This window comes from Schistocerca nitens, chromosome 9, assembly GCF_023898315.1.
Source record: "Schistocerca nitens isolate TAMUIC-IGC-003100 chromosome 9, iqSchNite1.1, whole genome shotgun sequence".
Lineage (NCBI taxonomy): Eukaryota > Metazoa > Arthropoda > Insecta > Orthoptera > Acrididae > Schistocerca > Schistocerca nitens.
The window spans coordinates 327,392,213-327,417,965 of record NC_064622.1 but is presented as its reverse complement, the minus strand read 5'-3'; the positions used below and the strand labels follow the sequence as shown (position 1 = coordinate 327,417,965).

General features: G+C 45.9%; 1 protein-coding gene and 1 pseudogene across 2 annotated transcripts in view; both read right to left on the bottom strand.

The window, feature by feature from the left end:
- The window catches only part of LOC126203336 (mucin-17), a 401,673-nt gene that overhangs the window by 158,930 nt on the left and 216,990 nt on the right, over nucleotides 1-25,753 (bottom strand). The window lies entirely within an intron of this gene.
- LOC126204637 (5S ribosomal RNA) lies at nucleotides 9,793-9,910 on the bottom strand (annotated as a pseudogene).

Sequence of the window (25,753 nt, the reverse complement as noted above, 5' to 3'; positions counted from 1 at the left end):
TGTTGGAAGTACATCGCCATTCTGTCATGCAGTGAAACATCTTGTAGTAACATCGGTAGAACATTACGTAGGAAATCAGCATACACTGCTCCATTTAGATTGCCATCGATAAAATGGGGGCCAATTATCCTTCCTCCCATAACGCCGCACCATACAATAACCCGCCAAGGTCGCTGATGTTCCACTTGTCGCAGCCATAGTGGATTTTCCGTTGGCCTGTTGGTGAATGACGCTTCGTCGCTAAATAGAACGCGTGCAAAAAATCTGTCGTCGTCCCGTAATTTCTCTTGTGCCCAGTGGCAGAAATGTACACGACGTTCAAAGTCGTCGCCATGCAATTCCTGGTGCATAGAAATATGGTACGGGTGCAATCGATGTTGATACAGCATTCTCAACACCGACGTTTTTGAGATTCCCGATTCTCGCGCAATTTGTCTGCTACTGATGTGCGGATTTGCCGTGATAGCAGCTAAAACACTTACTTGAGCATCATCATTTCTTGTAGGTCGTGGTTGACGTTTCACATGTGGCTGAACACTTCCTGTTCCCTTAAATGATGTAACTATCCGGCGAACGGTCCGGACACTTGGATGATGTCATCCAGGGTACCGAGCAGCATACATAGCACACGCCCGTTGACCATTTTGATCACAATAGCCATACATCAACACGATATCGACCTTTTCCGCAATTAGTAAACGGTCCATTTTAACACGGGTAATGTGTCACGAAGCAAATACCGTCCGCACTGGCGGAATGTTACGTGATACCACGTACGTATATGTTTATGACTATTACAGCGCCATCCATCACAAAGCGAAAAAAGTGGTCCAACTAAACCATTCATATTTCTTTACGTACTACACGAATATGTAATAAAAATGGGAGTTCCTATTTTAAAAAAACGCAGTCGATATCCGTTTGAGCTATGGCAGCGCCATATAGCGGGCCAACAATAGCGCCACCTGGTTTCCCCTCAAGCTAGACGAGTTTCGTTCTTTGTAGTTTTTTCGTTTGATGCTTATTTCGTGAGATATTTGGCCCGGTCACTATCAATGGACCACCCTGTATATTTGCAGGCCTTTGTCACTAGATGACTCCGAATTACAGCGGTTAAAATGGTGATGTGTGACGTAACTATATCGATGCGTGAGGGACAGCCTGTTGTAATCGAGTTAAGATTTCGAAAAATTCGTACACACACTGAGCACCCTCTCCTTCAGCATGATGTTGCCAGTCCACACACGAGCGCTGCAACACGCAACAGTTGGACGCCTTGGTTTCGCTGTCATCGATCGTCTTCCGTACAGTCCCGACAGGGCCTCTTCCGATTTTCATCTGTTCCAAAAACTTAAAGAACACCTTGGAGGGCTTCACTTTAATAGTGGTGAAGCGTTGCGAGCAGAGGTCAGATTATGAGTCCGTCCACAAAGTCAAACATTCCACTTGCCGGTATCAACAAACTCGTATCTGTGGGAGAAATGTGTTCGTAACCAGGGTGACCATCTTGAGAAATAAATATGTACACATGAAGAATAAAGATGAAGAATAACGTTTGTTTTATTTTAAAATGTTAAGAATCATCGCATACAAAATTGGAAGGCATTAATTTTAAATACACTCTCGTAATAGTAAAAAAAGTAACAAAATTTCGCCCCGTGTGCTTTATCAGTAATAAATGGACGTGAAAGAACGCCAGTTTGACAGCACTGTAATCACACGTACGACAAACATCTTCATTCGATAGCAAATATCTGTGCTACAGTAGTCGAGTAAGGGACTTCGATTCCTGACCCAAGTGTATTACTTTTATTTTCTAATTCATTGTGCCCAGTAAAGCTGTAGAATGTATTGTTTCTCAAGCGACGCATATCTTGCAACTATGATGTTTTTTAACTTTAAACATAATAATTGTTGGTCAGACATTTTAGAAATATCCATGAAGAATACTGATCTGTACATACCGCCTGCAAAGCACACTATGTGATCAAAAGTATCCGCACACCCGGCTGAAAATGTCTTACAATTTCGTTGTGCCCTTCATCGGTAATAGGTTAGGGTTGGGTTGTTTGGGGAAGGAGACCAGACAGCGAGGTCATTGGTCTCATCAGATTAGGATAGGATGGGGAAGGAAGTCGGCCGTGCCCGTTCAGAGGAACCATCCCGGCATTTGCCTGGAGTGATTTAGTGAAATCACGGAAAACCTAAATCAGGATGGCCGGACGCGGGATTAAACCGTCGTCCTCCCGAATGCGAGTCCAGTGTCTAACTACTGCACCACCTCGCTCGGTTCATCGGTAATGCTGGAATTCAAATTCTGTTGGCCATTGTGTTGGCCCACACTTAAACTTGATGACAGCTTCCACTCTCGCAGCCGACCGTGGTGTCCAAGCGGTTCTAGGCGCTACAGTCTGGAACCGCGCGACCGCTACGGTCGCAGGTTCGAATCCTGCCTCGGGCATGGATGTGTGTGATGTCCTTAGGTTAGTTAGGTTTAAATAGTTCTAAGTTCTAGGGGACTAATGACCTCAGATGTTAAGTCCCATAGTGCTCAGAGCCATTTTTGAACCACTCTCGCAACCATACGTTCAGTCAGGTGTTGTAAGGTTTCTTGGGGAATGGCAGTTCATTCTTCACTGAGTGCTGCACTGAGGAGTGGTATCGATGTCGTCAGTGAGGCCTGGCACGAAGTAGACGTTCCAAAAATCCCAAAGATGTTCTAACACGACCACACCAAAACACCACCGCCTCCGAATTTTACTGTTGGAGCTAGACATGCTGGCAGATGACGTTCACCGGGCATTCGCCGTACCCACACCCTGCCATCGGATCGCCACATTGTGTATCGTAATTCGTCAATCTACAGAACGTTTTGCCACTGTTCAGTCTTCCAATGTTTACGCTCCTTACATCAAGCGAGGCGTTGTTTGGCATTTACTGGCATGCTGTGGTAGCTTATGAGCAGCCGATCGACCCTGAAGTCCAAGTTTTCTCACCTCCCGCCTAACTGTCATAGTACTTTCAAAAAATGGTTCAAATGGCTCTGAGCACTATGGGACTTAACATCTGTGGTCATCAGTCCCCTAGAACTTAGAACTACTTAAACCTAACTAACCTAAGGACATCACACACATCCATGCCCAAGGCAGGATTCGAACCTGCGACCGTAGCAGTCGCGCGGTTCCGGACTGAGCGCCTTAACCGCGAGACCACCGCGGCCGGCATAGTACTTTCAGTGGATCCTGATGCAGTTTGGAATTCCTGTAGATGTACGACCCTCTTCAACTGTCGGCGGCCTCTGTCAGTCAACAGACGAGGTCGGCCTGTACGCTTTTGTGCTGCACGTGTCCCTTCACGTTTCCACTTCACTATCGTATCGCAAACAGTGGACCTAGGGATGTTTAGGAGTGTGGAAATCTCGCATACAGATGTATGACAGAAGTGACACCCATTCGCATGACCACGTGCGAAGTCCGTGAGTTCCGCGGAGCGCCCGGGTCTGCTCTTTCAAGATGTCTAATGACTACTGAGGTCGCTATATGGAGTACCTGGCAGCAGACGGCAGTACAATGCAGCTAATATGAAAACGTATGTTTTTGGGGTGTCCGGATACTTTTGATCACATAGTGTATGTTGAAAATGGTAGTAAACGAGCAATAAAGTAAAGCGTTATGTCTGCTGCTTGAGTTTTTTGCATGACCAGAGAAGATATAGTACGTGATAAACTTTTTCCTTTTCATTATTTTGTGGTGGCCGTCAGCGAAAGGAAGTTTCGAAAAGGTTTCAAATTATGTGTAAAGTTTGCTGGAATCAGATAAGTGCCGTCATTCGCAGGTACTGTATGAATATCGTCTGGGTAATTTGAGCGTCGTTATTTATACTGCCTCAACATACACACGCACACACACACACACACACACACACACACACAGTGTGTTAAACATTTAACTTAAGATTAGACGTCTTAATGGGTAAATTATGAGAGCGTTTTAAATTATTAAATTCGGTCGGTAATTATGTGGAATACTGAAAATGAAATTTTTAATGCCCCGGCAATGCGTTAGAAAGGCAACCTGTAGCTCAGACTGGGAGATCGTTTTATAAGTTTAATGATACAGGTAAGTGTTGTTCTTATGGCCGTCAAAAAACGAATAAATTAGACTACGCTTATCCATTCTGTAACAGAAGTCTGTAGCTTTGAAAATTTAATCCTACCCAGGCAGCCACCAAGTTTGTCGTTCACATACTCCAAACGTAATATCTGACTGAGACTTAAGCCCCTGGACAGGTGTCTGCTGGTGTACATCGTCGGCAGAGAGCTTTGCCTTCTCGGCGACGGTAAGCAATTACAGCAGACGAGGTGAGAGATGGCGGGTGTCAGGATCGGCGGTTTTTGCCAGAACCGATACGCCAGCCCAACAGCAGCGGCAGGCAGCCCACGCCACACCAGGCCATTAACTCCTGCCGCGTTAGCGGCTGGCGCGCCCGGCTGTTTGCGTCCACGATTAGACACGCGCCGCTATGCTCGCCGAGGAAGAAAAACCATTTTTCCCACAGACTGCGCTCCCTGCGGCGTGCCTCTCAAATAAATTCACTTCGTAATTTCAGAGTCATTTAGTGCTTCTTTGGGTGCTGCCTGCTTTGTATAACTTCTTATTGCCACCTCTAGGAGGGGTCCTGCAAGGGGGAGTGCAGCGCAGACGACTGAGAAGAGCGTGCTTCATACCTACCGTTCCTGAAGTGCCTGTGCTGTGCGAATATTCTGCACCAAACAAAGATCAGCAACAATAATCTATATTACGAGGCCGTGAAAAAGGCATCCCGTTTCAGTTGGAGGGACGCCTATCAAGTTTCCCTGCCATATGATAATTACAGCCCACACTGGAACACCGCGAGTACCTGTACTTCAGTTGTTTGTTGTTGTGGTCTTCAGTCCTGAGACTGGTTTGATGCAGCTCTCCATGGTACTCTAGCCTGTGCAAGACTCTTCATCTCCTAGTACTTACTGCAACCTACATCCTTCTGAATCTGCTTAGTGTATTCATCTCTTGGTCTCCCTCTACGATTTTTACCCTCCACGCTGCCCTCCAGTGCTAAATTGGTGATCCGTTGATGCCTCAGAACATGTCCTACCAACAGATCCCTTCTTCTAGTCAAGTTGTGCCACAAACTCCTCCCCAATTCGATTCAATACCTCCTCATTAGTTATGTGATTACCCATCTAATCTTCAGCATTCTTCTGTAGCACCACATTTCGAAAGCTTGTATTCTCTTCTTGTCTAAACTATTTTTCGTCCATGTTTCACTTCCATACATCGCTACACTCCATAGAAATACTTTCAGAAACGACTTCCTGACACTTAAATAAATACTCGATGTTAACAAATTCCTTTTCTTCAGAAACGCTTTCCTTGCCATTGCCAGTCTACATTTTATATCCTCTCTACTTCGACCATCATCAGTTATTTTGCTCCCCAAATAGCAAAATTCCTTTACTACTTTAAGTGTCTCATTTCCTAATCTAATTCCCTCAGCATCACCCGAGTTGACTACATTCCATTATCATCGTTTTGCTTTTGTTGATGTTCATCTTATACCCTCCTTTCAAGACACTGTCCATTCCGTTCAACTGCTCTTACAGGTCCTTTGCTGTCTCTGACAGAATAACTATGTCATTAGTAAACCTCAAAGTTTTTATCTCTTCTACATGGATTTTAATACCTACTCCGAATTTTTCTTTTGTTTCCTTTACTGCTTGCTCATTATACAGATTGAATAACATCGGGGAGAGGTTACAACCCTGTCTCACTCTCGTCCCAACCACTGCTTCCGTTTCATGTCCCTCGACTCTTATAACTGTCATCTGGTTTCTGTACAAACTGTAAATAGCCTTTCGCTCCCTGTATTTTACCCTGCCACCTTCAGAATTTGAAAGAGAGTATTCCAGTCAACATTGTCAAAAGCTTTCTCTAAGTCTACAACCATCCTATAGCTCCAAAGCAAAGACTGGAACAATTTCTTTGAAAAGAACACGGTCGATATCCCCCTCCAGTTCAAGCTGTAGCTTCGTCTCCGCCGTTGAGGTGTGTGCTTGTGTTCCGGCAGCCTTGCACACGACGAGCGGCACGCACAGGCGGATGACCTTGAAACTGGATTCGCTGTACAGCAGAAAGGCGGAGACCGGGCCGGCGTGAGACGAGTTTTACGGTTCTGCGGCAGGCAGTTTGTTATATACTGGTTCCCGCGGCGCGGGGAGAAAGCCGACACATGTCTGGAACTGGCCGGCCACGATGTCGTGAACGCGGCTCACTTCCGGGGGAGAGGCAGAGGCAACTCCCGGGCACAATGCCACCCAGTGATACAAGAGCCTCGAGACTGACTTCCTGCCGCACCTGCGCTGCTGTCAGTAGAGGGCAGGCTGATGTCATCCCTCTTTCCGTCATCTCAGCGGAATGCCTGACTACGTTTTTCCTCTACTGCAAGCTAATAAAAGATTTTATTGTGTTAGTCAGTTGCAACAGACAGGCCAAGATCAGTAAGGGTACTTGTTGCCACGGTCGCAGGTTCGAATGCTGCCTCGGGCATGGATGTGTGTGATGTCCTTAGGTTAGTTAGGTTTAAGTAGTTCTAAGTTCTAGGGGACTGATGACCACAGATGTTAAGTCCTATAGTGCTCAGAGCCGTTTGAACTTGTTGCCAAATTGTTCAAATGTGTGTGAAACCTTATGGGACTTAACTGCTAAGGTCATCAGTCCCTAAGCTTACAGACTACTTAACCTAAATTATCCTAAGGACAAACACACACACCCATGCCCGAGGGAGGACTCGAACCTCCGCCGCTACCAGCCGCACAGTCCATGACTGCAGCGCCTAAGACCGCTCGGCTAATCCCGCTCGCCTACTTGTTGCCTGCAGTATACTTTGCTGTACAGAAGCTGCCCGTGCCCTCTGGCATCATACTGCATGAATAATTACAGTTAATAGCGACGTGTGTGATGTGGGAACGGGAGTGTCAGCGCGAAACCGGTAACCACTGCAGCAGAATTTTATATCAGTGCAACAGAGACGGACGAAATAAAAAAGAAATATCAATTACCTCAATAAAAATTATGTTCTTTTCCTGTTCCGATACACCTCTCCCTTACAAGTACCCTAAACAAAACCTCTCAGCTAGGCCGCTTACTGAAATTGCGCATAACAACGATGTCGGCCTTCTTTCGTTATCTTTGTAATGGCAGAAAAGGAAGGTAGACTTCTTTGTTCTCTGGAAGATACGGCAAACAGCTGTACACAGAAAACTGCCTAGTTGCCTAGTTCTCAGGAGCAACTGAGTCAAGTCCAGCGTCCAGAGAGGGCGCCCCTCGCAAGTACTATTTTGTGTTTCTGCCATATATCACTCAAATAGTTTCCAAGAGTACATCCATGAGCCATACTGGATATTAGAAATCGCATGGCTGCAGTATTTGTGCACTATTCCTTAGCATCAGCAGTACCTCAAGACAGCACCAGGACCTTGTCTACAATCGCCGCCAAGAAAAGCGATCATAGTTATCTTTCAATAGATGCAGGAATAGACCAGAGTTAAAGACAGACAGTGCCCATGAATACTGATCTACTGACATGCACCTTCTTCATGATATAATTAAGTCATGTATAGTTTCTATTAATAGAATACAGTAAATTGTTCAAATCTGTCTTGCCATGTATTTTTGCTGTAGTGTTGCCGAATCCTATGTGACGCTATGGCGAGACTGAATACTTTCTGCTTGCAAGCAACCTCATAACAGCAACTACTTTTGTAGTATGAGGTTCTTTCCCTTCCCCCTATTTATGCTCCACAACAAAAGCAAGTGATCATTACAACATAGACATAATGAATACACAGTATATAATGGATATAGCAAACTCCGTCCGCTCATGCCTTGAAAACCCAATGGTACCGACCGGCAGCCGTGTCATCCTCACCCCTTAGGCGTCACCGGATTTCGGTATGGGTGGTCAGCACATCGCTCTCCCGTGACCGGTGGAGCTCCTTCTCAGCCACGTAGCTCCTCAAGGGCTGAGTGCACTCCGCTTGCTAACAGCCAGGACGGTGACCTATGTAAGTGCTAGCCAAGCCTGAAAGCACTTAACTTCGGAGATCTGACGGGAAGCAGTGTTCTCACTGCGGCAAGGTCGTTGGTGTGTAATGCATATAAGTGCAGATATTTCTATTCCTGACTGAGGACGGTGGAGGGAACAGCAATATTTAGGTCATTTGCTGACTAAGTATTGCTATTACAAGTCGTGCTTTTTTTATGTTGGTTACTACCTACAAGTATGTGTGGCAAGAGCAAGACATTAATGGTTATTTTCCCCTAAACAACAGGTCGGGTGTTGAAGTGTTGACGCATGGAGGCAAAAGTTTTAGTCTTAACCGACAGGCGTAGTCTATATAGTGGTGCTGTTATGACCATGCAGAAAACGTCAGGTCGTTAAGTTTGTGATGTGTTTGTGGGAAGACTGTTCGACACAATGAGAAACAATAACCACACTGATGTGTGTACGTGTTAATATACCACAAATAGAAATATCTGCAATTGTATCCGTTATATTTGCAAATAGAAAAACGACCACTGACAAAAAAAAAAGCAGTATGTAAAGGAAAACATCACCGCACTGAGACTTCTGACGTTAAACGACCAACATCTATTATAAACACTGTGGTTCTAATTTTCTAGGTGCTTCAGTCTGGAACCGCGTGCCTCGGGCATGGATGTGTGTGATGTCCTTAGGTTAGTTAGGTTTAAGTAGCTCTAAGTTCTAGGGGACTGATGACCACAGATGTTAAGTCCCATAGTGCTCAGAACCATTTGAACCATTTTTTTTTTCTAAAAAGTGCTTCGAGTTACTTGATCAACCGTGCATAGAAGTTTCCAAGTGTTCCTTTGCGTTTGATGGAAATACCTCAGGCATAGCTTGTTTCGCCGTTGCCAGCTAATGGATACAATCATGTGAATTTTCCTATTAGTAGATAAGTTTTTCAGTAATGGGCACGATCGGAAATACTGCTTCCAATATATCTAAACCACTTCCAGTTACATTATACTGTAGGCCTCAAGTGCGGATTACCTTCAATGGAAGTACTTAACAGAGATAATTAGAAAGTGAACCTGACAATCAGTTATGATAAGAGCTTTGAATTACTCTTACTTTGGTCGCTACCTAGATCAATACTCTCAATCAAAAACCGATAAGAAATAAACATCGCAGGGACTTGATTGATGCATTTGTACCGCCTTTCTAGCAGATCGATCCAGAATGTATTCGCTGTGTTGATATACATCTACATAATTACTCTGCAGATCACACTTAGAGTGCTTAGAAGAGGGTGGAGGGTGCCTACAATTACTTTAAGACCATTTTTCTACCTTACACACTCAAAAGGCACGTGGGAAAAATGAACCCCTAAAGTTCCGTCGCGAGCACTGATTTATCTTATTTTATTACGATACTCATTTTTCCGTACGTAAGTGGCAGTCAACAGAATATTTTATTATTCAATTACTGGAGTAAATTACGTGAACTGACCTTACCGTAACAAAAAACGCCTTTGTTTTAGTGATTGCCACAAGTGGCGCATCAGGACCTCCGACCGCCGTGTCATCCTCAGCTGAGGATGCGTATAGGAGGGGCGCGTGGTCAGCACACGGCTCTCCCGGTCGTTATCATGGTTTTCTTTGACCGGAGCTGCTACTATTCGGTCGAGTAGCTACTCAATTGGCATCACGAGGCTGAGTGCACCCCGAAAAATTGCAACAGTGCATGGCGGCCCGGATGGTCACCCATCCAAGTGCTGGCCACGCCCGACAGCGCTTAACTTCGGTGATCTGACAGGAACCGGTGTCTCCACTGCGGCAAGGCCGTTGCCTTCGGAAATCGTTAGTGAAATCAGTATTTCGAGATCCGCAGTGTTAAGAGTGTACCGAGGACTTCAGGCATTACCTCTCACCATGGACAACGCAGTGGACGAGGGACTTCACTTAACGACCGAGAACAGTGCCATTGGCGTTTTGTTGTCAGTGCTGACAGACAAGCAAGACTGCGTGAAATAACAGCAGAAATCAATGTGGGACGTACGACGGACGTATCTGTTAGGACATTGCGGCGAAAATTGGTGTTAATGGGGTATGGTAGCAGACGACCAAAGCGTGTGCCTTTGGTAACAGCACGACATCGCCTGCAGCGCCTCTCCTGGGCTCGTGATCTAGACAACCGGATAACCGTGACCTGGCCAGATGAATCCCGACTTCAGTCGGTAAGAGCTATTGATAGAGTTCGAGCCGGCCGGTGTGGCCGTGTTTCTAGCCGCTTCAGTCTGGAACCGCGTGACCGCTCCGGTCGCAGGTTCGAATCCTGCCTCGGGCATTGATGTGTGTGATGTCCTTAGGTTAGTTAGGTTTAAGTAGTTCTAAGTTCTAGGGGACTGATGACTACAGCAGTAAAGTCCCATAGTGCTCAGAGCCATTTGAACCATTTGATAGAGTTCGAGTGTGGCACAGACCCCGCGAAGCCATGGACCCAAGTTGTCAAGAAGGCGCTGTGCAAGCTGACGGTGGCTCCATAGTGGTGTGGCTGATTGGAATGGACTGGATCGTCTGGTCCAACTGAACAGATGATTGACTGGAAATGGTTATGTTCGGTTACCATTGCAGGCTTTCATGGACTTCATGTTCCCAGACAACGATGAAATTTTTATGGTTGACAATGCGCTATTGCACCGGGTCATAATTGCTCTCAATTTGTTTGAAGAACATTGTGTTCAGTTCGAGCGAATGCTCTGACACCCAGATCGTCCGACGGGAGTCCTATCGAGCATTTATCGGACATAATGGAGAGGTCAGTTCGTGTTCAAAATCCTGCACCGGCAACACTTGCGCAATTAAGGACGGCTACAGAGGCAGCATGCCTCAAAATTTCTACAGAGGACCTCCAACCACCTCCAGGTCTGCACTACGCCAGGCAAAGGGTGACCCGACACGATATTAGGAGGTAGCCCATAATTTTTGTTATGTCAGTGTATTTTGAGGTAGATGTAGAATATGGATCTTCAGGTTGTTGACCTATCCACTGCGACAAAGCGTCCCTCGGTCGGCGTGAGCGCTGTATTCAATTGGACAGCCCAGCTAACGGAACGCGCCAATGTCTCCGTGGGCGCCAGCGCGGCTGGGTAACGAATTGATCCCATTAGAGCGCGGGGGCGGGCGTCGGTCGCGGCGAATTAAGAGCCGCTGGTAGAGGGAACCCTGCCTGTATTAGGGGGCGGCGGGTCGCGCCGGCCGGGCTGCTCCGCTTTCTCTAGACAATAGCCGCCCGCCACCGATATGGCGCTGTTCGAGATTGCCGGCGACCCGGCAGCCCAGAGCAATCGCCCTGGCCCGCTTTCTTTCTGCCATGCCGTGTGGCCAATGGTGCACTACCTTACGTCGGGGAATACGTACACAGCCACTGGCCGCAGACACTTTAGAGCAGGGTGTCCAACCTTTTAGCTTGCCTGGACCACATTGGAAGAAGAAGAGTATTTTTGGGCCACACATAATGTACTTTACACCAACACTAGAAAGAAAATGAGAGGGGGTCGATAGGAGGTATATAGTCAATACACAAATCGTAGAATTAATGTGATATTTGACCTTGGATTGGGGAAAATGATGTATCAAGATCAGGTTCCACCGAGGTGGTTTCAATGCTCAGGGTGTTCTCAAGGTGTTCACCTGAGATTTTGATTCTATTTTTACTCTTTGTGTGCTTCACTCCTGAAAATAACTATTCAGAAACGTACGTGCTTCCAAACAAAGATGACATATACACTCCTGGAAATGGAAAAAAGAACACATTGACACCGGTGTGTCAGACCCACCATACTTGCTCCGGACACTGCGAGAGGGCTGTACAAGCAATGATCACACGCACGGCACAGCGGACACACCAGGAACCGCGGTGTTGGCCGTCGAATGGCGCTAGCTGCGCAGCATTTGTGCACCGCCGCCGTCAGTGTCAGCCAGTTTGCCGTGGCATACGGAGCTCCATCGCAGTCTTTAACACTGGTAGCATGCCGCGACAGCGTGGACGTGAACCGTATGTGCAGTTGACGGACTTTGAGCGAGGGCGTATAGTGGGCATGCGGGAGGCCGGGTGGACGTACCGCCGAATTGCTCAACACGTGGCGCGTGAGGTCTCCACAGTACATCGATGTTGTCGCCAGTGGTCGGCGGAAGGTGCACGTGCCCGTCGACCTGGGACCGGACCGCAGCGACGCACGGATGCACGCCAAGACCGTAGGATCCTACGCAGTGCCGTAGGGGACCGCACCGCCACTTCCCAGCAAATTAGGGACACTGTTGCTCCTGGGGTATCGGCGAGGACCATTCGCAACCGTCTCCATGAAGCTGGGCTACGGTCCCGCACACCGTTAGGCCGTCTTCCGCTCACGCCCCAACATCGTGCAGCCCGCCTCCAGTGGTGTCGCGACAGGCGTGAATGGAGGGACGAATGGAGACGTGTCGTCTTCAGCGATGAGAGTCGCTTCTGCCTTGGTGCCAATGATGGTCGTATGCGTGTTTGGCGCCGTGCAGGTGAGCGCCACAATCAGGACTGCATACGACCGAGGCACACAGGGCCAACACCCGGCATCATGGTGTGGGGAGCGATCTCCTACACTGGCCGTACACCACTGGTGATCGTCGAGGGGACACTGAATAGTGCACGGTACATCCAAACCGTCATCGAACCCATCGTTCTACCATTCGTAGACCGGCAAGGGAACTTGCTGTTCCAACAGGACAATGCACGTCCGCATGTATCCCATGCCACCCAACGTGCTCTAGAAGGTGTAAGTCAGCTACCCTGGCCAGCAAGATCTCCGGATCTGTCCCCCATTGAGCATGTTTGGGACTGGATGAAGCGTCGTTTCACGCGGTCTGCACGTCCAGCACGAACGCTGGTCCAACTGAGGCGCCAGGTGGAAATGGCATGGCAAGCCGTTCCACAGGACTACATCCAGCATCTCTACGATCGTCTCCATGGGAGAATAGCAGCCTGCATTGCTGAGAAAGGTGGATATACACTGTACTAGTGCCGACATTGTGCATGCTCTGTTGCCTGTGTCTATGTGCCTGTGGTTCTGTCAGTGTGATCATGTGATGTATCTGACCCCAGGAATGTGTCAATAAAGTTTCCCCTTCTTGGGACAATGAATTCACGGTGTTCTTATTTCAATTTCCAGGAGTGTATAATACATCACAGTGCAGCGATAGCTATGTGTCCCTGGGCAGTATGATTTGTAAAAGTTCAGCAAAGATACATACGTAATTCTTTTAGTTAGCTGTCAGACTCCAACTTAACGCATTCCACCAGAAAGTCATTTAGCGACGTGGTCTCTCACCTTCAGTCACAGTATGGAACATGCTGGTAATTGAGCCGTGCGTGGCTCACGTTCGTGCGATCAATTATGTAACATCTTGTTTTACCGTACGGCCGTCTTGTCATTTTAAATTTCAGTTACTAGTGTCACTGAATTACTGTCTTGCCTGCCCGTGAGTTGCAACAGCAGCGCGTATCGATATTTGCCCTGTCGTATTATCTTTACTGGACGGCTATTTCTTCCCCGTAGTAGTGCGTCGTAGAGAGAGATCGCACCTAGGAGTCGTTGAGTTGGGACGCGGCAGAAGAGCAGTCGGGACGTAGCAGCTGTCGGGGACGGAGCGCTAGGGAGGCGCGGACGGCCAGTACTGGCCGACCACTCACGACACAGGATGAGCTGTACGACGGACGGCAGTGGCATCTACTGTTGGTCGGTCGTTCAGTTGGTCGCCTCTTTCGGCAACGTGTGTTTGGTCTTATGACCGTTTCTGGGCCTCGTCACTGGGTCATCTTGCTCGACGCGGCTCAGTTCCTTCTTGTGCGGAGACGTCGTGGCCAATGGGCAAAAGTTACCTCTGCATGGTTAGATCCGAGCCAGTGTCCCCGGATCGGCGTGTCTCCCAGTTCCTGACGGACAGCGACATGGTTTGAGTGCCAACGACTTTTGTTGGTTGTTGGTCGGTCGTCAGACGACGTGTGTTTCGTCACCGACCGTCCTTCGGGTTTGTGTGTGTGTCCGCCTGTGATTTGTTCTACGTAGTTGTTCATGAGTGATTCGTTTTACGAGTGTTCGAATTTCTTGTGGCGGTGTTTCGTGGTACACTGGGTACCCTGTGTCAGTTCGACTGAACAATGATTAAATGCTGTAATGCTGTCTGCGTACTGCAGTAGCCAGTTGGTCGGCTACGAAAGAGCAGCGAATGAGTGTTTTCTTATCGTGTTGATGCTGTCCGCCACGGCGTGTAGTTCCGCAGCCGTTGCGATGTTCATGTATGTCAGTAGTAATTGTGCCTTGGCTTATTATCACACCAATATTTGAAGACGAGTGTTACTCGTCTCCTCGCCTCGCTGGCATTTTGGTTGTAGTGCCGTTGGTCTGGTGATCGAAACCAGGTAACTGGTTGGTTCGCCGGCTGTCTATCGGTGGGGTTGCCTTCCGATTAAGACATTGTTGGTCAGGCTGCCTGTCTCGCCTAAATGGGCGTTAGTGTTCCATTTCCGGGCCGACCCTTGGAAACTTCTAAGCGCCGTTCCGTGTCTGTTACATAGTAACTTCCCTGTTAGAGTTTTGGTTATTTGGATGCTGTGTGGCCTTCAGAAGAGTTTTAATATCTCTTAAATTAATGTTCCTTTCTTGCCCATCAGGCATGAGATTGTTATTCTTTATTTTAAATGAAGTGTTTTAAGGCCTTAAGCCGTTAAATTATTTTGTTGATGTGTGGCCTTCAGTCGAGTATAATATCTCTTAAACTGATGTTCCTAAGATTGTTATTCTTTTATATCGGGCCTTCAGTCGAATTTTGCATCCAATGTTTTAAGATAAGGCCTTTTAAATTGAAATACTTCTTTCTAGGCCTAAGCCGTTAAATTATTGATTAATAGCTGGTTTCAGCCAAGTTGCATTAAAATTAAATTGCTAAAGCCTTCTGCCTGTTCAGATTCAAGATTTTTTTTTTTTGGGGAGGGGGGGGGGGCGGGGCGAGGAGCTTAAAAGGTGAAACCTCCAGAAGAACCTTGTATTTTAATTTCCTGCTTAGGCCTTGCGCCTTGGATTTTGAATGTGACCTTCAGCCGATCTAAGGATAATCAAAGGATTAAAACTTTGAGTATGAAACTTCCTGGCAGATTAAAACCGTGTGCCCGACCGAGACTCGAACTCGGGACCTTTGCCTTTCGCGGGCAAGTGCTCTACCATCTGAGCCACCGAAGCACGACTCACGCCCGGTACTCACAGCTTTACTTCTGCCAGTATCTCGTCTCCTACCTTCCAAACTTTACAGAAGCTCTCCTGCGAACCTTGCAGAACTAGCACTCCTGAAAGAAAGGATACTGCTGAGACATGGCTTAGCCACAGCCTGGGGGATGTTTCCAGAATGAGATTTTCACTCTGCAGCGGAGTGTGCGCTGATATGAAACTTCTTTCAGGAGTGCTAGTTCTGCAAGGTTCGCAGGAGAGCTTCCGTAAAGTTTGGAAGGTAGGAGACGAGATACTGGCAGAAGTAAAGCTGTACCGGGCGTGAGTTGTGCTTCGGTAGCTCAGATGGTAGAGCACTTGCCTGCGAAAGGCAAAGGTCCCGAGTTCGAGTCTCGGTCGGGCACACAGTTTTAATCTGCCAGGAAGCTTCATATCAGCGCACACTCCGCTGCAGAGTGAAAATCTCATTCTTAAAACGTTGAGTGGTTTGCATCCTTGTGTAATATTGTGCGAGGACAAATAAAGTTTGTATGGTGAGTGCAACTGACTCATTTTGGCCTCTTTCTACAACCTAATCCACACTGTCCTGCTACCCCAGGCATTTCAGTGATAATGTAGTGCCATCTGTTGTTAGTTCTCATGGGTTGACAGTAGTTCCGAGACGATGGCGTGCGACATCTGCCGATAACTGCCGACCCAAGAGAGAGGTGAAATTGCTACAGCCAGACAGTACAATACAATGAAGTTATAAAGAACTTTCTCTGCCGTGGGTGGGGCTTGAGTGGAATGAGCCAGGTGACCGCTGTAGGGCGACAACGGACGAGGCAAGCAGCTTCCGCCATCACTTGCAGTAATAACACATTTTGATTTGCACCCACCATCTGCTGTAATAGAAATTGCACACGAAAGAAAAAAAAAAAAAAGATTTCATGACAGCCCATAATGAAGACGTTCATGTCCAAATGTCGTTCTTATTTGTAGCAGTGGATATGATATCAAATTAAATCTGTCGTAACACAATTACCGTACTGTTAGATAGCGAACATCGGCAATAACTGCAGTCCACATGAAGATTTCTAACTTCTACCGACGTTTAGTAAACATAACTACGTTGAAAACGATTCTCTATCACAGCTCTACAGAAATAAAAGACAATTTCCTTGTATTTCCATAAATTAATTTCATTATACGTCCTTAAATCTCTAGCTTCGCAGTTGCAACTGTTGCAGCCGTAAGATAACAGATCAGCGAGTCTGGCGGATTGGCCCGTTGTAAGAATGAGACTCCGGGAGCTCAAGTACAGCACGGGCGGCAGTGTTAAGAACTGGATGGACCAATGAGAGAATAGCATCGCGTGGCGGATATATTACCGACAGTGTGATAGGTGTTCACTTGGGACGCATTGATACTTGCTTTTGACCGAGGGTTGCACACCGCTGCTGTACAGAGACAATAACAGATACTGAGACTGAAATCGTTGCATGAAACGAGTGCGTTTCGTTGAGAAGGCGTCGGTTGAGTTTCAATTAGAAGTTACCCCGCAAACAGGAATTTGTGAGCTCTCTGGTTTTCTCGCTGTGATTTAATAATTGTGTCTTTCGAAAGTTCAGCCGAGTCGTTGTCTCCACTTCGTACAACATATTTCGACGAGCGCCCCAGTCCTCTTCTGCCGGTGCTGAAAGCCGTGCTGTGTTACGCATGCTCTCTGCTTGGGCTCCAAAGATACTGGAACACGTCCCGTCACAGACTATGCATAACGCAACACAGCTCACTGCGTCTTCAGAAAAGGAGTGGGTGGTCATCGAAATTTTGTGTGTGAAATGGATTCTACAACTCGGTTGTAAATCTGAAAGCATGACATTAACATGGGAATTTGGTTGGTTCTTTTCGCGGTCGGTGCCACAACCCCATTCTCAGTCGTTCAGTTTTGTAATAAGGAGAGTTGGCATGTTTGAAACTGAACGGCTACTCTCCGTTGATGAATCTTTTAACAAGCCAAGCTGTCAAGTATGAACCTCAACCTCATCCATAATCGCTCAGTCTTGAACTAATTCAAGCTATCAAGTTTGAACCTGGATGATTAGACTGAGCGATTATGGATGGGGCTACAACACCGAAACTACTTGCAAATAGTAAAATATAAATACTGTTGTTTGACTACAGCATGAAATGTTTGTACATTTCACAAGAATACTAAATTTGACATATGCTTGGGTATAAAATCTTATATGGGAAAATGACCATCTACCTATCTATATCCGAATCCCGCTCCAGCTACTGCCGGGTCTGGGTGTTGACGAGTCCCCTCCATTTGGCTCGGTCCTCCACTTGCTGCCAGGTCACACCTCTCCTTTCTACAGATATTCTTACTCCCATTTTCCCATTTTCCACTCCCATTTTCCACCATGACCATAAATTCCAAATGTAATTGTGATAATCGAAATTAAACTGACATTCAAAGGCGAAAATGCCACTAAAGAAAGAAAGAAAGAAAAGACACTGGAACATGTCTCAATCAAAGTATGAAATAGTGAGACTGTGTCTTGCTCAAAACGGCAACTTCAAGGTAGTTTGTTGTCAGAGAAATTAATCTCGCCTTGTTGAGTAAAATTATGAACACCATCTTTTTGACTGGTCAGATAAAAGAGTAGCTAATCTGATACCGTTTAAAAAGAAGTAGAAATGTTTTGAACAGGCGTAACACCAGCAACCACCCCTCCAGTTTTCTTAATGAATTGAGTTCCCATGTATAAGTCGTCATATTTCCTCTATTATATGTCATACAATGATATAATTTTTCAGGTTAATTCAGTGGTGTGTGTCGATACTATCTGGAAGAAAAGTTGCAAGCAGACTTAGTACTAAAGAAATAATAAATCAAAACGTTATGTCTTATGTTTTACTGCATGACGAGCAAAAATGTAGTAAGTGATAAATCTTCTTCTTTTATTACCTTCTGAGGGTGTCGATGAGAAAGAGTTTGAGAAATATTTGAAATTATGTCCAATATTTGTAGGAAGTCACTAAGTGTTCGCATTATCATATACACATATATGTCTGGGTAATTTGCACATCATGAATTACACTTCTGAAGGATGGTGTGCCGGCCGCGGTGGCCGAGCGGTTCTAGGCGCTTCACTCCGGAACCGCGCGACTGCTACGGTCGCAGGTTCGAATCCTGCCTCGGGCATGGATGTGTGTGCTATCCTTAGGTTAGTTAGGTTTAAGTAGTTCTAAGTTCTAGGGGACTGATGACCTCAGATGTTAAGTCCCATAGTGCTCAGAGCCATTTGAACCATTTTTTGAAGGATGGTGTACTGAACATTACATCATTATTTATGTCATTTGCAGACTAATAATTACGGCCCTTACAAGTTGTATGTTTTTAGGTTGGGCAGTACCTCCAAGTACATATAGAAAGAGGAAGTAAGTCATTAACATATATTTTCCCCTGGGCAGCAGGTCAGTTGTTGAAGAGCAGATACGTGGATGCAAAATGGTTAGCCTATACTGACAGGGGAAGCCCCCTTAGAGGTGCAGTTGCGATGGTGCAGAAAACATTAGGTAGTAAATTATGTGACGTGTTTGCAGGAATACTGTTCCATGCAGAGAAAAAAGCAAACAATACACTGATGTGTCCGCATACTAAGATACCACATACAAAAATATCTACACTTATACCCATTACACTCTGCATAAAGCTTCTGACTTAATACTTGACTTATTGCTTTAAACTTTTAAAGCTTGTTTATACCTCTTAATGATGAGACTACGACAGCATTTAAAATTTTTAAATTTAATGAGCAGCCAGAAAAAGTTTCCGATTCTGTGGAGTAGTATGTCACGTAATTTGTTTGGCGCGACACTCCAGTCCAAGAGTGCGTGTATTCTGGGAGTGAGAGTTGGCGTGACGGCGCGGAAGCTCCGAGGCATACGAGAGGAAAACTTTGAGACAGTTCAGGATGAGTGCGGTGCAGTAAACTATCTGTGACGGAGGTTTTGGCGCCAGACTGTGAGCGCGGCCTGGCGCACGCCGCTGTCCGCGTGCCGCCGGCCGTGCGAAACACCGGGCAGCGCGCCTGAGTCACGGGCTCGCTTCCTGCGGCCAGCACTTGCAGCAGCCACGCCCAACCGCCGCCCGCGCCGCTGTTACCTGCTCCCGCTACGGTCCCGTTTGCTGCTGTCATTCGGGTAGCAGCACTTAGCTCCGACCTGTTTCGCCTGGGCACATGTTACTTACGATCGTGCCTCTAAAGATGCATTTGGACGGGCATATATTACGGCAAAGTGTGGCCGCAATTACCTTCAACTTTGCTGTAATGTGGAAGGAATACATGGCGACGTTGCGATATGGCCGTACAATATCGTCCGTGGAACATCCTATTGCAGGTACACTTAAGCGGCAAAGAAACTAGTATAGGCATGCGTATTCAAATACAGAGATATATGAACAGGCAGAATACGGCGCTGCGGTCGGCAACGCATAGATAAGACAACAATGGTCTGTCGCAGTTCAAATGGTTGATGGTTGAAACGGCTCTGAGCCCCCCCCCCCCCGCCCCTCAGGGAACGTCACGTCTCACACCAGACGAGTGTAACTCCTACGCTTGCGTGGTAGAGTAATGGTTGTGTACAGGTACGTGGAGGAGAACCTGTTTGCGAAGCAATCGCCGACATAGTGTAGCTGAGGCGGCGCAGATAGAAAACCGCCGAGCCGGCCGCTGTGGCCGAGCGATTCTAGGCACTTCAGCCTGGAACCGCGCTGCTGCTACGGTCGCAGGTTCGAATCCTGCCTGGGGCATGGATGTGTGTGATGAGCTTAGGTTAGTTAGGTTTAAGTAGTTGTAAGTCTAGGGGACTGATGACCTCAGATGTCGACACTCGATACAAACATCACCGTTTACATCAAATGAATGTTGCAGACAACTGTGCCTCTTTGGTGAGTCCGTTTCAGTAACAATCTACGAACACTTTCAAACAGTTCCTTTCCGACATGACGCCACAAGCAGTTGTACCTGTGATCAAGATAGGCACGGGCATGCATGGTTCACTGGCAGCCGATTGCACCGCCATAAACTCTCTCTCTTACAGTCACCGTCAGAACATTCGAGAGAAAGCAACGAGCCTACTTTGTGAACTACCTGAAATGCTGCCATCAGGATGATAACAACCGGTCGAACCTGGATTTACTCGTGGTTTCCAGTATGATGGGCATCATAGCTGTAACAGTTGAATGAGAATGGAATGAAGTGAATTGATGAGGAGGCGAAATTAATGAAAATCCATCAACCTCACGTGTTATCTGAGAAAATTGGGCACAAATGCTGAGCCCGCAATTTAATGAGCCAGCAAACCTCTGACACGATTCTTTAAGGAATCGAGCTCCCATGTACATAACAGCTCCAAATGTCATTAATTTGCAAATGAGTTAAACACGAGATCAAATGTGTGTGAATTCCTAAGGGACCAAACTGCTGAGGTCATCGGTCCCTTGGCATACACAGTACTTAATCCAACTCAAACTAGCTTACGCTAAGAACAACACACACACCCATGCCCGAGGGAGGACTCGAACCTCCGGCGGGAGAGGCCTCTAACCGCGTGGCCACTCAGCGTGGCAATTAAACACGTAAAACATTTATTATTGAAAACACAAAACTGTAAAAATTTAAATAGGAAAACACTTCCTAATGTTCTTCAAAACTATATTTATATGGGCAGAAACTGCTAACGGCTTTTCGGGCCATCTTCAGGTGACAACTGAACGTCGCAAATACATATATATACGATAGGCAACTCATGCAGATTTTGTTTACCAAGAGATACAGAAATGACATACAATGTTTACTCAGGGAAACATTACATTTCTGTAACATAGAAATGTTTACATTAACTAAAATGGGAAGGGGGAAAACATTTTTTTGTGGTGATAAATTTGACAAGGGATGAGAAATACGATGAATTCACTATTCGAATCTAGTATTCGTAACAAAAACTTAATTTAACAACGGGAACAAGGCAAGTCAATCTGATCATTTCATAGTAACTGTAAGATGATATTGTATGTCATGTGTTGACTTCCAGTATTTCCAGTATAGTGATATTTCTGTTTTTCCTTAACACATTCTACATCATACGAATGATTTTCTGTTATGGCAATAGATGACTACCAAAGTCCGAATCTTTCTTCAGCTTCTCTTACGTTCATATAATCTAATTGCCATAGCTCTGCCTGACCCAAATTGTGTTGTTTTTATTAGTTTCGGAGTATTCACCTATAGTCTAACAAAAAAGTGACATAAATTTAGAAAAAAATTGAAATTACACTTAAAGTTTGTTTTAAGTCTCTAAACGCTATCATTATCAAATAGTGGATGAGTATTGTCTGGATAATTTTCGCGCCACGAGTTACGCTTTCAGAGTTTCTGACTGCAATATCTGACTCACTCTGTCAGCAAACCTCTGACGTAGGATTATACTTCCTAATGAGCAGACTGTAACTAGGCTGTTTAGGTATTTATGTTGGTAACGCCATGTAGCCCTCTGTATGAAAATCACTGACTGTGCTGTGTGCAGTCTGTGGCTGGTTGGACTCATTGTTGGAATATTCGCTTGTGTAGTGTTGGGCAGTTGGATGTGAACAGCACGTAGCGTTGGTCAGTTGGAGGTGACCCGCCAGCAGTGGTGGATGTGGAGAGAGAGAGATGCCCGAGTTTTGAGAAGTCACTATAAGCGTATGATGTGGACGTGTGTCCGCCAGAAAAAGGAAATTTGTAAAGAATTTTATATATATATATATATATATATATATATATATATATATATATATATATAGGGTGAGTCACCTAACGTTACCGCTGGATATATTTCGTAAACCACATCAAATACTGACGAACCGATTCCACAGACCGAACGTGAGGAGCGGGGCTAGTGTAATTGTTTAATACAAACCATACAAAAATGCACGGAAGTATGTTTTTTAACACAAACCTACGTTTTTTAAAATGGAACCACGTTCATTTTATTAGCACATCTGAACATATAAACAAATACGTAATCAGTGCCGTTTGTTGCATTGTAAAATGTTAATTACATCCGGAGATATTGTAACCTGAAGTTGACGCTTGAGTACCTCTCCTCCGCAGTTCGATCGTGTGTATCGGAGAGCACCGAATTACGTAGGGATCCAAAGGGAACGGTGATGGACCTTAGGTACAGATGAGACTGGAACAGCACATTACGTCCACATGCTAACACCTTTTTATTGGTCTTTTTCACTGATGCACATGTACATTACCATGAGGGGTGAGGTACACGTACACGTGGTTTCCGTTTTCAATTACGGAGTGGAATAGAGTGTGTCCCAACATGTCAGGCCAATAGATGTTCAATGTGGTGGCCATCATTTGCTGCACACAATTGCAATCTCTGGCGTAATGAATGTCGTACACGCCGCAGTACATCTGGTGTAATATCGCCACAGGCTGCCACAATACGCCAGAGATTGCAATTGTGTGCATCGAACGATGGCCACCACATTGAACATCTATTGGCCTGACATGTTGGGACACACTCTATTCCACTCCGTAATTGAAAACGGAAACCACATGTGTACGTGTACCTCACCCCTCATGGTAATGCACATGTGCGTCAGTGAAAAAAAACCAATAAAAAGGTGTTAGCATGTGGACGTAATGTGCTGTTCCAGTCTCTTCTGTACGTAAGGTCCATCACCGTTCCCTTTGGATCCCTACGTAATTCGGTGCTCTCCGATACACACGATCGAACAGTGGAGGAGTGGTACTCAAGCGTCAACTTTAGGTTACAATATCTCCGGATGTAATTAACATTTTGCAATGCAACAAACGGCACTGATTACGTATTTGTTTATATGCTCAGATGTGCTAACAAAACTAACGGGGTTCCATTTAAAAAAACGTAGGTTTGTGTTAAAAAACGTACTTCCGTGCATTTTTGTATGGTTTTTATTAACCATTTACACTAGCCCCTCTCCTCACGTTCGGTCTGTGGAATCGATCCGTCAGTATTTGATGTGGTTTACGAAATATATCCAGCGGTAATGTTAGGTGACTCACCATATATATATATATATATATATATATATATATATATATATAAAATGTCTGTGTACGTTCAGTTTTGCTCAGCTGTTTGAAAATCAAATAACGTAAGAGGTTTACCAGCACAGTCCAATTTTTTCTTAGGGGACGTTTCAAGATTATGACAGCATTTTAAAGTAGGTTAACAATTGCACGAAATAGCGAGAAACAATTATTTGCCCCTGGAAGCCGTTACATTGGCAACCTGCAGTTAGGATTCTGTGCCCGGTTTAGCCTTTTAGAAGCTATAAGAAAAGGAGTCACCAGCGAGAAAGTTAATTTGAACTAGCCATGATGCTACTGGAGGTGGTATGTCATTGCCTTCCACTAATCTTTGAACTGACTTACACAGCCAGTTATATGGGGACCTACATTACGAAATACGGTGCAACTCGGCATTTTTCACATAAAAAAATGTTGTCAGAGGAGAAAGAAGTGGCAAGCGACAGATAAAAGGCCGAGGACTATCCGGGGGCCGGCCGGTGTGGCCGAGCGGTTCTAGGCGCTACAGTCTGGAACCGCGTGACCGCTACGGTCGCAGGTTCGAATCCTGACTCGGGCATGGATGTGTGTGAAGTCCTTAGGTTAGTTAGGTTTAAGTAGTTCTAAGTTCCAGGGGACTGATGATCTCAGAAGTTAAGTCTCATAGTGCTCCGAGCCATTTGAACCATTTTTGAACTACCCGGGGATCGAATGCAATATTTCCGCGTCCATAGTTTGGCCCTTCAACACTGAACCGTAGAGCCTTAGTTTTGTATTTGTGTTACGCTAAAAATATTTGTATGACGGTACAGATATTGTCGGTATACGCTGTCTGTCTTGTTTGTAAACAAACCTGTTACATTCAGTAACAGTACTCGCTGTTGACAACGTTAACGCCTAGCTTACTCTTCACCTTCAAGCTTGCGTTCAGCACTGCTGTTTCTGTCTCGGGTTCGGCGTTAGTTATAGATTAACAGTGGTGCACAGCACTACGGATAGGTTTGCTGATGAGAAGTTGGCCGATATGCACCTCGTGCACAGGTTCACTGAAAGCAGTGGAAGACCGGCAGAACGACGCTATGCTGGGCTGTCCCCGCAGCGCCAGCAACCACATCCCAATAACCTCGCATCACCTGACGACTGTTGCACTACTCTTTGCATTGTATTGTACGTTTGGTGATTGAATAATACAGAATTTTTCACTGTCGTGAAAATATTTTCACAGAGTCAGAGGTAACTGAGGTAATAAGTCAAATGGCTCTGAGCACTATGGGACTTAACATCTGAGGTCATCAGTCCCCTAGAACTTAGAACTACTTAAACCTAACTAACCTAAGGACATCACATACATCCATGCCCGAGGCAGGATTCGAACCTGCGACCGTAGTAGTCGCGCGGTTCCGGACTGAAACACCTACAACCGCTCGGCCACCGCGGCCGGCGGTAATAAGTCGGTCATAATTACGAGGGTGAGTCAAATGAAAACCTTAAATATTTCTTTAAATAGTATTTATTGTGCAGAAGTGGTACAAAGCTGTATCACTTTTCAACATAATCTTCCCCACGTTCAATGCAAGTCCTCCAGCGCTTACAAAGCGCATAAATTCCTTTAGAAAAAAATTCTTTTAGTAGACCGTGCAGCCACTCATGCACCGCGTGGCGTACCTCTTCATCAGAACGGAACTTCTTTCCTCCCATTGCGTCTTTGAGTGGTCCACACATATGGGGCAAGGTCTAGTGAGTATGCTGGATGAGGAAGACACTCAAAATGCAAATCTGTGATTGTTGCAACTGCTGAACGCCTAGTGTGGGACCTTGCAGTGTCATGTTGCAAAAGGACACCTGCTGACAGCTTTGATTTGATTGCAGGCCGCACATGATTTTTTAGGAGAGCTGTGTACGATGCACTGGTGACAGTGGTCCATCTAGGCATGTAGTGCTCCAAAATGACGCCTTTCTCCTCCAAAAAGAGAGTCAGCATAACCTTCTCTGCTGATGGTTCTGTTCGAAACTTCTTTGGTTTTGGTGATGAGGAATGGCGTCATTCCTTGCTCGCTCTCTTCGTCTGCGGTTGGTGGAAGTGAACCCAGGTTTCGTACCCAGTAACGATTCTTGCAAGGAAGCCATCCGCTTCTCGTTCAAAGCTCCGAAGAAGTCCTTCACGAGCATCAACACGTCGTTCTCTCATTTCAGGAGTCACCTGCCGTGGCACCCATCTTGCAGACACTTTGTGAAACTGGAGCACAATGTGGTGTGCTGACCCATGACTAATCTGTAAACATGCTGCACTGTCGTGCAGTGTCACTCGGCGGTTTTCCTTCATTATGGCTTCAAC